The following is a 12922-nucleotide window of genomic DNA, read 5'->3' on the forward strand; positions in this document are numbered from 1 at the left end:
CAGTAATTGGAACGAAATATCCTCTCGCTATCTGTCATAATTGTACAAATTATTAGTTTCACAATGCATGGGCTAGTTTGGCCAGTTGATCAGACAAACGATGTCTCGAAAACCTTTACCGTATCTTCGTGTCACCCTTTTGTAATGACTTCTGATTGGAACCTTGACTTCAAAGTTTAAAGATCAAAACAGCAGTAAAGAATTTAAGATTTAATTTTATTTTAAAATAAATTATTACTTCAAAATCGAAATATACGTCTTACACTAAGTTACCTCATGTCTAGTGGTTATTGATAACTAATAATAATCAGGAACATTTTTAGGTTATAACATTTTATAGCTGGGAAACATATAGGACAAGATATAGGATAGAAAGTATTGCCACATTTCTATTTTGTTTACTTGAAAACTTACTAGTAATTAATTAATTTTCTTTTTATAAAAAAATAATCTTTTAACTAGACAAAAACTGGACATAAGGAGCTGTTCAATTACAAATATTATGAGTATGTAACTTATTATCGTATTTATTCAGTAGAATTTTCATGAACTATTGTAAATAATAATGAATAGAATATTCGTTATGGCAAAAATATATTATGTTTTATAAATATGTTTAAAGAAACGTATTTAATTGTGGTCATACTGAAAAGGCTCCTGATAGAACGTGAAAAATAAACCATTAGATTTTCCTTGTGTTGCGTTGCCTCCCTCACGTACTCTGCACCGTTCCGTGTGTTACAGTCGTGAAAAGGTTGTGGAATTTACATATTGATATATCTGTTACAACGAGACATATTTTTTAATGAATTTAGTTTTGGCATAGCCGCTAGTTTTCCTCAGGATAATAAATAAACATTTAAAGTGACAGTAATATAAAATTAATTTATCCACTTAAGTAAGGAAAGTAGAGACGAAATCAAGAGGGATGGTTTTGCCTAGAACCAACCAAATGTTAACAAAAAATATATTCTGGATTATCTCTATAGGAAGTTTGGTGAGTCAATTCATAAAATGATTTTTCTTTTGAGGTTAATGACTTCCAATTTAATGAAATTTTTTATTAAAATTATCACCACATGATACAACAATCAGAGTGATGGCTGTGCTAAGGAGTAGTAAAGATGCACAAATTGTGACATGATTTCCTAGAAGAAATTATGAGGCTTAAGGTGTATGAATATGGGACAGTGGTCCCGAAACGTTGTACCATGTGGTGCTAATTTTAATAAAAAAAATCATAAAAATTGGAAGTCATTGGAAGTCAACCTCAAAAGAAAAATTATTTTATGAAAAAATATATTGTGAAAAACAGGTAACATTTTATATCTATTAATGTAAGATTCTTCATTTTTCTTCATTCAAGAAAAAAACGAGGTAATCTGATGTCTTTGATTTTATTTATTTTTAGGAATAAGTAACAAAGGTTACTGAAAGCTTTTTGGACGGCTAACACGAGAGCAGAGTCCAAACTTCAGAAAAATTACCTTAATTTAATGTTTCAAAATTGCAGTCGAATTTTAGATGTTGCGCACTTAGTCTTGAATTTATATTTTTTTACGGGCAAATATTTGAATGTAGGCATATTCTAAGATAAGACGTTATAGAACCAACTACATTTCCCTGGAAAATGAGAATTAATATATCTTTTTTGTTGTTAAAATTCCATTTTTCGACAACTGGTAAAGCATTAATTTCCATATAAATGTTTGTATTGATATACCCGAGTAACCAATGATTCTTTATCTCAATGTGGTTGAATTGATAATTTCTGTAGTAGATAAATATTTTTTCGTTTCAATTCTTCTTTCCATTTTCCTGTTGACAGAAAAATAAATGATTTATATATATTGGACTCAGGTTTCATCTCTTAATAAATTTTGATTCCCTAGAGCATAAACCTTCGCAGAGCGAAAGGAGGTTCATTTGCTTTCTCGACAAGGCTTACTACTGGGAACCTCACCAATGTACATAAACTCTTTAAGTGCAAAACATCTAGCATCTTTAGCATTGTTTTCGAAGTAGTACCATGGACTCATTTTCTTTTTTCCTTTTATACAGTGAAGCCTCTATTTAATATTGACCTTCATTGACAGAAACAATACTTTATTGCTTTGTTTATTACAATAAAGTAAAACTAGGTTTCAATGCGTGATTATTCCAGATAAAAACAAGGCCAAGAGGGAGCGAGCCATCTGGAAAGAGATGAGGGCCAAGAAGGAAAACAAGGTTTTCGTTAAATTTGTTCAATCATTACAAGACAATATAGTTGATGACGAAAGCATATCTAATGAATTTACATCTTTATTTTTCAATACGCGGGATGCTATTAATATTTTTATGTTATTTAAATATGTATGAGTCAGAAAATCAAATTACATTTTCGACGTAATCCATAACTACTAAGATAAGTCAATAAAGTGTAATACTAATGTATATGTAATAAATACCAAAGGTCAAAATATGAGAAAATACATTTTATATATTTAAATTCCACCACGCGTGCAGTTAAGACATTCTTTGATCGAAAAAACTCAAGATGTGGCCTTATTATGTAATCATGCCCACAGATGCAAAGATGTGAAACTATGATAGTGAGTAAATTGATTTTCGGTTATTGTACAAAACTTGATTGTGTGAAGCCGACGTATAAATGAATAAGTATGAACTTTCTTATATTCAATGTTATAAGTTTATGGATTAACTATACTTACTCTGCTATGTTTTTGTTTACTATACTTACAAACTTTTTAAAAAAATGGTGAAAATTCTTTTTTGAAGAAATATTTAATATTCTTAAAAATAGTGTAGATTCTTTATCGATTCAAACGATATCTGTACTTGTTCATTCAGAACGCTCTTTGATCGAAGATTATACGAGGAGATAATGTACTCAGCATTCATGATTAACCAACAGTGCAATCCTCAATGGGCAATAATAGTTATTTTACGGGTGATTTATTTCGATTTTTCCAGATTATGTGTATTCCAATTGTACTTGTAATGAATATTTCTTTCCTTTTAATAAGGAAACAAATATTTTTTCTTGGATATTTTTATAATTTGTAATAATTTTGTTAAATTAGTCAATTAGTATCTTTTCAGGAGGTTATAGATTGGATACGGATCTACAGTATTAACCTTTATTATGTGTTACTTAATTCATTTAAGGGAAAGAGTGAGGAAATTAGATTAAAATGACCTTAATGCTTTTGTAAAAATAGAGACGAGGGAAAGAGAAGTGGGGGAGCCAAATATGTCACAAGCCTAATTCAGAGGACTAGGAGGTGTTTTCATGTTGGTGTTTCTTATCTGTCTGTAGAGGCTAGACATTATAATTTACACTTACTGAGTTTCTAACTGAGAAATTTGTCTAGAAACCAAGGCTAAGAATTAAATTAATGGAAGATTTCATTGCTTAGTTGATGTAAAAAAAATTATCAAGGATATAAGAAGCGAAAGATACGATATTTTTTCAAAGCGCAAATTCTTTACTAGTAGTTCCGAGTATATGTCAGTCTTTATGAGGATTCATTGTTAGAATTATTGAGTTAATTATCTATCCCAATAGTAGGGTACTAAAAATTCACTATGGAGTAACCTAATATTTTGAGGGTAGTTCTCCTTTATCTCAATTTGGGAGTGAGAGAAGGCTGCCAAATGGTTCAATTTGGATAAGTGGTCCACAGACTTGTGTGGATTGGGGACCACTGTTTATTTTTATTATCTAATATTATTGTGACACTGCCAGTGTTGAAACTAATGGATGAGATTTGAACATCTTAACTTTTGATTTCATTAAAGTATTATGAGCAAACGTAAGAAAAAAACTCTAGTGGTGGTGGTTGTGCTTCTCTACTGGGACTCCTGGAATGGTTGAACTGGTGAAATTTTTATGAAGAGGACAGGCTGAGAATTAGGATTCATTTAGCAATGAACATTCTAGGCTGTTTTTCTCCCGAGTGATCAAGAATGACTTGGTGAAGAGTTAGGTGTTAGAAGCGCATCCAATTGTAGTTATCAGAAACGGTAATTGTTGATAGTCAATTACCTTTAGAGAATTCCTCGTTGCTCATTGGTCCACAAAGTGTCAAGGCTTTGGAAAAAAGAAGGTTAGAAGCATTGTTGATGCCATAGTGTGCGTTTGGTTCATAGCTGTTCGACACATACTTACGGATTATCCTTTCATGGGTCTAATCATAATGAAATATTGTCATAAATTTTATTTTTTTTAATGTTATTTAACGTTAATTCTGACTTCACATTTTACAGGATAATAGTAACAGTCTGAAAATTTCACAAGAGGCCGTGAATGCACATCTATTATTCAGTAAAACGTAAATTCTTAGTTAAATATATTTATGAAGTGCAGTGAGTACAATTTTTATTTTGTTATCAGATTGGTTTAAGCTATGCTAATTTGAATAAGATAATAAAAAAGAACTGAAGATAGTTTGCATGTAGAAGGGTTGTAAAATAAATTTTACTTTTTACAGCACTTGAATAATATCTGATTATTCATTAAAATTATGACCAACCAAGATATTTTTTTTATTACTTAAAGTAACGTAATTATTGATTTAATTTATCCTAGGAAATATAACACCGGTCAACACTTATTTTAAATTTGAGTCCTAGATGCCAGATTGTTTTTAATCAATGGAAAATGGTTTTAACACAATTGGTTTGGCTTGGAAGAAACTGGAACGATATTTAAAATTTTAAGCCAAGTCTTTCCACTTTTTTATTTGCTATAAGATAGTTCCAAAATTACGTCCCTGTTTGAATAACTCGTCACACTTCTATTTAAATTGTGAATCTACCATTTTCTATTAAAAGTAAAATCAATTCGTGATTGTCTTACTTTTTGTGAAATATCATCATAAATATTTGTTTAAATATTTGATGTGCATTTAATTAAATTTCATTTGAGCCTATAAGAGAATGCTTAGTCTAAATGGTTCTCTTAAAAATGGCAGACAACCAAAAACATTGAAAAGAGGGATTAGATATCTAAAAAAATAAGAAATGTTAAATCTGTAATTATTAAATCTTAATAACAAGAATAAATATTAAAGGCCATAATATGGGAAGATTATGTTTATTTCATTTATATTTTATTATAATTTAATAATTGAAACTCAGAATTTTTTTTAATATTTTAATATTTTTCTGTACAATGCTATAAAGAAACTGTATTAAGTTTATCGACATTAAACAATAGTAGGACGACCTATTCTGTAAGGCACACTGTGCCACTATTATTTCGATAAAAGTATTATATAGTGGCGTCAGAAGATTTTATTGTTTGATTAATTTAAACAAACTTTTATTGTTAAAATACAATATACATACGTGTGCATTTATTGACTTTGCCTTCAATATGGCCGAAACTAACCTGCAAGACAGGGGCGTTTAAACCCTCTGCATACCTTATCAACCCAGGCTGATGTCAGGGTAAAAAGCATTTTCTTCTGTTTTTATTTAATCTACAGCTGTCAAAAATAAAAACCTGGTATTTTTCGCATTTTATTAATTAAATTTACTGATAATACTAAACAATATACATTGACTAAATGGGATATTTATATGACTTCAGTGGCATGGATATTTCAATTATAAAGTAGATCCCGGAACCTCTTCCTCTGAACAAAGATATGGAAAGTCAGGGTTTTATATAATAATAGATTCAAACAAATAAACACTTCCTTATTTAGTTCCCTTTTTTTGTTTTAGTAAATTTGTTTATTAAAATATTTTTTTCATTTTTTTTGAGGTTAAGATATCTAATTTTAACTCATGTAAATCTATGAACGAAATTCTGACAAAAAGGCCTGAAGTAGAGAGAATCTACTATAGCATTTGTATCATGAAACATTTTTATCAATTTCATTTTTATTTGTTTACGTATTAATATCTAACAAACGTAGAAAGGCTAGTTAAATGAAAATTAATTTCCATGAGAATGCTTATAGTGGGCTCATTAACCAATAGAGCTCTTTTAAATTTAATTATGGCTCAACTAAGGTCAATGAAGTAATTAACCTTTTTCGAGTAGTGGCCAAAAAAGTTTCAATGCGTTTAACCTTGGTACACGTATATTGTATTAAATTGCTAAAATTAATGGATGAAAAAAGATCTGATATATTATTAGTGAGCCGTCTCGACTTTGTTTTACACTAATTATCTAGGTTCATAAAATAAACTAATTTAAATGTAAGACTTAATGGTAAAAATTATTTTCTTATTAATAACGTTTGTATTGTGGTAGATTCATGAAATAACTAATAGTTGATTTTTTTAAAAATATTTTTGAATTAATAAATATTAAACTAGATTAACAGAAATGAAATTCTACTGGTTTAATTTTCAAAAACGAGATCAACCGATATTTCATATTACGTCTAGCTAAATGCATTTAAATGCATATTCAATACTGAAGTAAATATTCGAAAAATTAAAATGCTTGCAAATAATTTTCCACATAGAGACATCTTTTTTTTTTTTTTTAATAATTTATTTATTGATATTTACAACTGTATACACATATATACAACAAGTAAATTTGCTGTAGGTGACATAGTGACATGATAAAAACATGTGGAGAATCTACCCATTGATAGAACTCAAATACATAGAGACATCAAATCCAAAAAGTACGTAAATCATTCTTCAAAACTACAACCAGCAAAAATTAAGAGATTTTAAATTTATTATTCTCAAATTACATATAAATATTTAATTTAATACGATGTATAACGTTTAATATATACAAAGAATATATTTTTTTTAAATACGAAAAAATTAATATATTATCCGCTATTTAGGAATAAATTTATAAATTGCTAAGCAAAGTATGTTTTTTGTAGATTATTAGTGTGCATAAGTATGCCGAGGTGGAACAAGCTATAAACCAAGAATTGTGAAATTTATTTCACTTTCACAAATTGACACAACACGCATTTATAACTATTTAATAAGATAATCCTTTTAACATATTGAAAAATTAATTATAGATTATTTATATTACTTATGTGATGTCAGATAAAAATAATAAAAAAAGAGGGCAGAGAAACTAGAATTTTGGTTTTAAACTAGAAATTTAATAGAATGGCTCTGTTTTATTCTAAATTTCCATGATATTTATATAACGTACATTTAGGAGTGTTTATTTACATAGGCAGGAAGTATTAAGGGACATAAGCCAACAAAATGCCTTGTTAACTTATAATTTATAATATATATGTAATATACACACACACTTACCTTGCAGCGATTTCATTTTTCGTTACTGCAATATTTCTTTTACTGATTTTATGAAAATATCTGAAGTATCATGCCATATATAATCCGACATTTATTGAATTTCGTACAATATTCTACAGTGTAACCTCCATATAATAAACCTTATACGAAACCTTACTACGAAATACGAAAACTTAGAATTAACGATTTTTTTTTTAATTCCCTGGAACTAGCTATAACTTCCAATAAAAAAAGTTTCTCTACATAACGAATAGAACACATGTTAAGAACCCTTCTTTTAATTTTCGTAACTATAACCTCAACATGAATCTTTGCAACAGAGCTGGGCAAAAGTTTACCAACCAATTACTGTAATTTGGAGTTGCAAAAATGCATTTAAATTTACAAGAAATTACAAAAATATAATTACATTTATAAGCAAATGTAATTGTGATCCTCAACTACAATTGGTTGCTAGTTAAGTAAAAGTAATTGCAATTACTAATTACAATCTTATGTATTTGCGATTTTTTTTCCAGAATTGCAGGTAATTGTAATGCAATTCCCGCCTATTATTTGTTAATGTTGATAGGGAAATGGACTCTTTTTAACCTAAGAAGTCGTAAGTGGAAATTCAGCAGGGTTTACTATTGTTTTAAGACTCAATTTATTTATGAAATTTGTTATTCAATTACTAGTAATAGTAATTGAAATTACTTAGCACCAAGAAGTTATTATAATTAGGAATCTGGTTATTATAAATAGGAATTACAGTTACATTAATTTAATATAATAATTACTAATAATATTGTAATTACTTTACATAATTGCAATAATTGTAATTATGTCTTATAATTAATTTAGTGTAATTCGTGCAGTTCTTCAAAACCATTATTTTTTTATATTATTGACCATTCAACGATTTAACCTCTCCAATATGGATGTCAATAAAAGTGTTTGAAGTGTTTTGTTGAAAAAGTGTCTGACGCTTTCTAATTTTAAAATCTCTATTACTGAAAGGAATGGAAAGACGTAAAAAAATTTAAACATCTAAAACTAATTTTTTAACTTATTACAACGATGATAAACAATTTTATGCTAAATAAGTCATTAAAATGTGTTGTTCTCATGGAAAAATTAATGCAAATAACAAATTCACTAAAAAAAAAAAAATGTAAAATGCACATGAAAAAAGATGTAAAAATAATATGTTCTATTATTTTCTGCACCACCCTTGGAAATGATGAAAGTCAAACAGTTAAAGTATATCCAAGATGAAACAGTAATTAAAGATAATAACTTTATTGTGACAGCATTTATAATAAAAGTTCAATAGATGAGTGTTTTGGTATAAAACTTGTATATACAAGCACTTTTTCAAAATCAATGTGCACATTTATTTCCAAACCTTCACCTTTAGCAATCTTTGCGTAAGCAGCAAAGTATGCTAATTTGTTCATTAATTATTTCTTTAAACTTTAGAGTTTAGTTTCTGGGTATTTGTATAGGCATTTTTACCTTACATTCGACTTATTTACGAACATTTTTCTAGAAATACTTTGATTTTATTTTATTATAGGCACAGTTGTTTAATGTGTTTTTGAAATCAATAGTTTACGGGAATCAGTTATGCTAACTGCATCTGTCCTGAAGAATATGGAATCAAGAAGAAATAGATATTATTATGTCGTTTATGAGGAAGAAATGCATACTAGAATTTTCTATTAGGAAATAACTGGTAGGACACATAAAATTTCTTTTGTAATTTGTAACCGTAAAATTAAAAAAATAATATCAATAAATAAATAGAAATTAAGTAAATTCATTAGCTTGAATTTATTGAATTTTCTCAATTTTTTTATCTAATAAATTATATAAAGCCTAGGATCTTACAATTTATTACTGTCCTGTCATACTGTAATTTTATATATTATGGAAGAAAATGGGACTGTAGCAATCTTATCTACTAGTTTTGATAATAGAATAAAAAATAAAATCGATAACAAGATTGAAACTAGCTGTTATTATTGGGTATTTTTTCGAACTTAACACGGTCTTATGTTCACGTTTCGAGAGTAATTGACAGATAATGAGCAGGCTGCTAGATCACGTAGACTTACTCTAAGAGGATGATTGCAGTGAAAATAAGTTTGATAGACAAAAGAAGGTAATGATGCCATGGAAGTACTAGGAATGTTTCGGAACAGTCGAGTGCGAAACCCAATACTGGGCAAGGAAACAAACACCAAACATATTAACATACCTGCAAAACAAGAACCTGCTGTCCAAAAATAAGGCCATGACAGGTTTTGGTTCTTATACAATTATCAAGAGGTATTCTCTGATCCAAATGGGCATTATTTGAGAAATCTGGTATCAACTGGGTAGATATATTAAACGTGGTATCATAATTTTGTGATATCACTTGAATGTTTTGTTTTTTTTAATTTTTTCACTGCCCTCATCTTTAAATATCTTTTTCATTTACATGAGGAATGTATTAATATTTTCATCATAAACATATCCTATTGAATCCTATATTCAATTTTTTTTCCAATAATTTAAGATAAATGATATTTCAAAAGACCAAAACTTTACTTTTGAGGTTTTCTTGGTTTAAGGTCTCTTCCTTGGCTCGAAGTTCAGTTTCTGTTGGCCATTTTCATCTAACCATGCCTTCAAATTGCCAAGCAACACCTCAATCTCAATTTTTTTAGAACTGCCATTATCTACTTGAAAATAAGACTTAAAGTACTAGTTATTTATTGCAAATATTCTATTGCTTATTTTTTTTTCTTATTACAGTTTGCTATTACTTTTCTTTCTGTTATTATTAATCCTGTGTCCAAAAATCTTACAATTAAATTTTATTTTATTATTGAATTTGTTGAATATTTCTAAATTTCACAGGACATCTGTGCATTTCTATATATTATTATTGTAATTTATAATAATAAGTTGCATTATTAAGCGTAATTCCTTCAATGTACAGATTTGTGACGTTAATAATTAGTTCAAATATGTTTTGTTAAAATTTAGTGACACAGCATTTCCCATTTGGAGACCACTATTATTAAGTCTGGTAATTTATTTTTGATATTTTTATTAAAATTGTGTATTTTCTGCAAATTAATATTTTTTTACTTTATTTTAATCAGCTTGAAAATAAAAAAAAATCGCAAACGGTAGCAATTATTTATAAAATTTAATACAGAGAGACCATGTTTTAAGCCGATCCTATGAAGAAAGTAGTGAAACAAATAATTCGTTATGTGCAAAATGTATAAAAACTCGGCTGCAATGATAACAATTTAAATTATTTAAATATTTAATTATTTTATTAGGATTTCTACTACTGGAAAGATTCTCCACAAGTTTGTATCGTGTCATTGTACCTTAATCCGTATCAGATTTACCAGTTGTATTATTTTTTTTATAGTTGTATATTTCAATAAGTAAGTTATAGTGATGAAATTGGCAAAATAGAAAAAATGATAAAACTAATAAAATAATTGACATCAATCATAAAAATTGAATCTTCATTAAAAGGCCATAAAGAATTAAAAAACTTCCTATAACTATTCAGATATAATTAATATATGTAACCGAAATTGGAAGTTGTTTTCTTTTGTAACGGTTGTTTGTTGAACGTTTAGCAGAACTTTTTAGTACACACCTGAAAATCCCACACACTGAAAATCGGAACTGAAACTTTCGTTGTTAACTTCGTACTTGTGGCTTTGCAACTTGAAATGAAGAATTAATGTTTCCTTGTCATGTAATAAACGTGCTTTTCAGAATTACAACTTATGTCTAGTTTTATTTAATTCAATTATTAAGTATTTTTGTTTTTAATGGTTTAGAATTATAATACCTTATGTTGCGCAAAAAACATTTTTAGGGGTTTTTAAGGAAAGGAAAGGTTTGAAAATTAGTGGCTTTAATAGATTTATTTTTTAGAGCTTAGATTCAATTGTAATTTTGAAAATTAGATTTTTTATCCGAATTTTTAGTTTTTTAAAAATTATTAAATTGATTGAATAATTAATTTTATAGTATCTATTTCTTTATTTCTACGTTTTTAATAGGTTGTATAGCCTTAGGAACATATCGGTACTTTTCTGTGATGATGGAACATCTAAAAATGTCTTTAATTACATATTTAGTATTGGACGATTACATATATTCTACCAACTATTTTATCTATTATTTGTGTCTTTATTATCTACCGTCCCTTCTAGTTTTGGGACCGTAAGCCCCTTTACAGAAAAAAACGCCAGACTGCGGCTTTGTAATTCATTCAGTTCGAAATAAGCAGCACAAGTGTCACCATCAAAGAAAATAAAAGATATAAAGATTGATTGTTTTATCTAATGGCCACTGTTTATAATGTGTGGATTTTACTGTTAATAATGAGGATACAGCCAGTAGCCACACATCGCCCCTGAGGCTGACAGTTGCCGAAGAGGCAGCAGGTGCCCAAGGGTCAGTATAGGATGGGACCCCACTCCCCCAGTGGGTGTGACTCTATTATGCAATCTGATTGGCCAGCGGGCTCTAACTGCTCATTTGCCTGGCCCTGTCCAGGATAACCTTACACAAGACTTACATCACTTTCTGGACCATTTTACATAACTATTGCAAAACTTCGCCTCTCTCATCCCCCCAGACCTTCTTACCCCCTTTAAATTTTCATAATCGTTCAATTTCTGAAACCCCTTTTTGACAGACTGGTTTTCGTGTTTATACCACCTGTTACTAATGAACTATTTATTTTCGACGCATATTTGATTTTTGTTTTTACAAGTCGATGTCAGGTGTAGGAAGGAAATGACCAATTTTTATAATATTTTATTTACGATAAAAATTGTAATTATGACTCAGTGTCATAATAAATGGATCGAAATTTGCATTTTAATATATTTAAAGACTGCATTGAAAATTTCAGATTTATCAAGCCATTTCTTATTTTCAGTTGATTACTTTTTTTAAACATTAAGGACTTGTAACTATAAATCAGGGGTTACATGGTAATGTAGGTCGTGACAGTAATAGTAATATTGAAGCTACGATCGTGTAATCTCACATTTGCTGCCGCACTATCAGGATTTACTACTAACAATACTACATAAGTAAATGTTTTGAGCTAGCTTTATATTACATTACAGTGCACAGTGTACACAGTGCTTTGTGTACAAACTACACATTGTTGTCGCTTAATGTTTTTAGTAATTAGTATTTAAATATAAATTTTATTTGAAGAAAATTTATCTTTAAAATGATTGAATCATCACTCTAGACTAAGAAAATAATTTAGTATCCTTTTTAACCTGTGAATACTAATATTTATGTCTATTTTAACATGGAAAACCCATTAAACTAATTATTTCTTAGTAGTAAAGTTGTTCACACTTTCCCTGCTCTCCATCTTATAAAATACCTTCGTTGAAGAATAGAACGACTTTTTTTCCTTTTTAATTATCAATTTCTCAATGTTTCAACGTTTTTGGGATGATTGAATGATTAAACTAAAATTAAATTGGTATATTATGTTGAAAGTTCGAATAAAATTTGAATAATTAATATGATTTTTTTAAACACTCGATTATAAATAATTTGCGAAACATTTAGGAGTGACTAAGACTATATTTCCTTATTTTTTAATTGTTAGAAATTT

This window comes from Halyomorpha halys, unplaced genomic scaffold (genome assembly GCF_000696795.3).
Source record: "Halyomorpha halys isolate HHAL.00 unplaced genomic scaffold, Hhal_1.1 Scaffold421.1, whole genome shotgun sequence".
Taxonomy (NCBI): domain Eukaryota; kingdom Metazoa; phylum Arthropoda; class Insecta; order Hemiptera; family Pentatomidae; genus Halyomorpha; species Halyomorpha halys.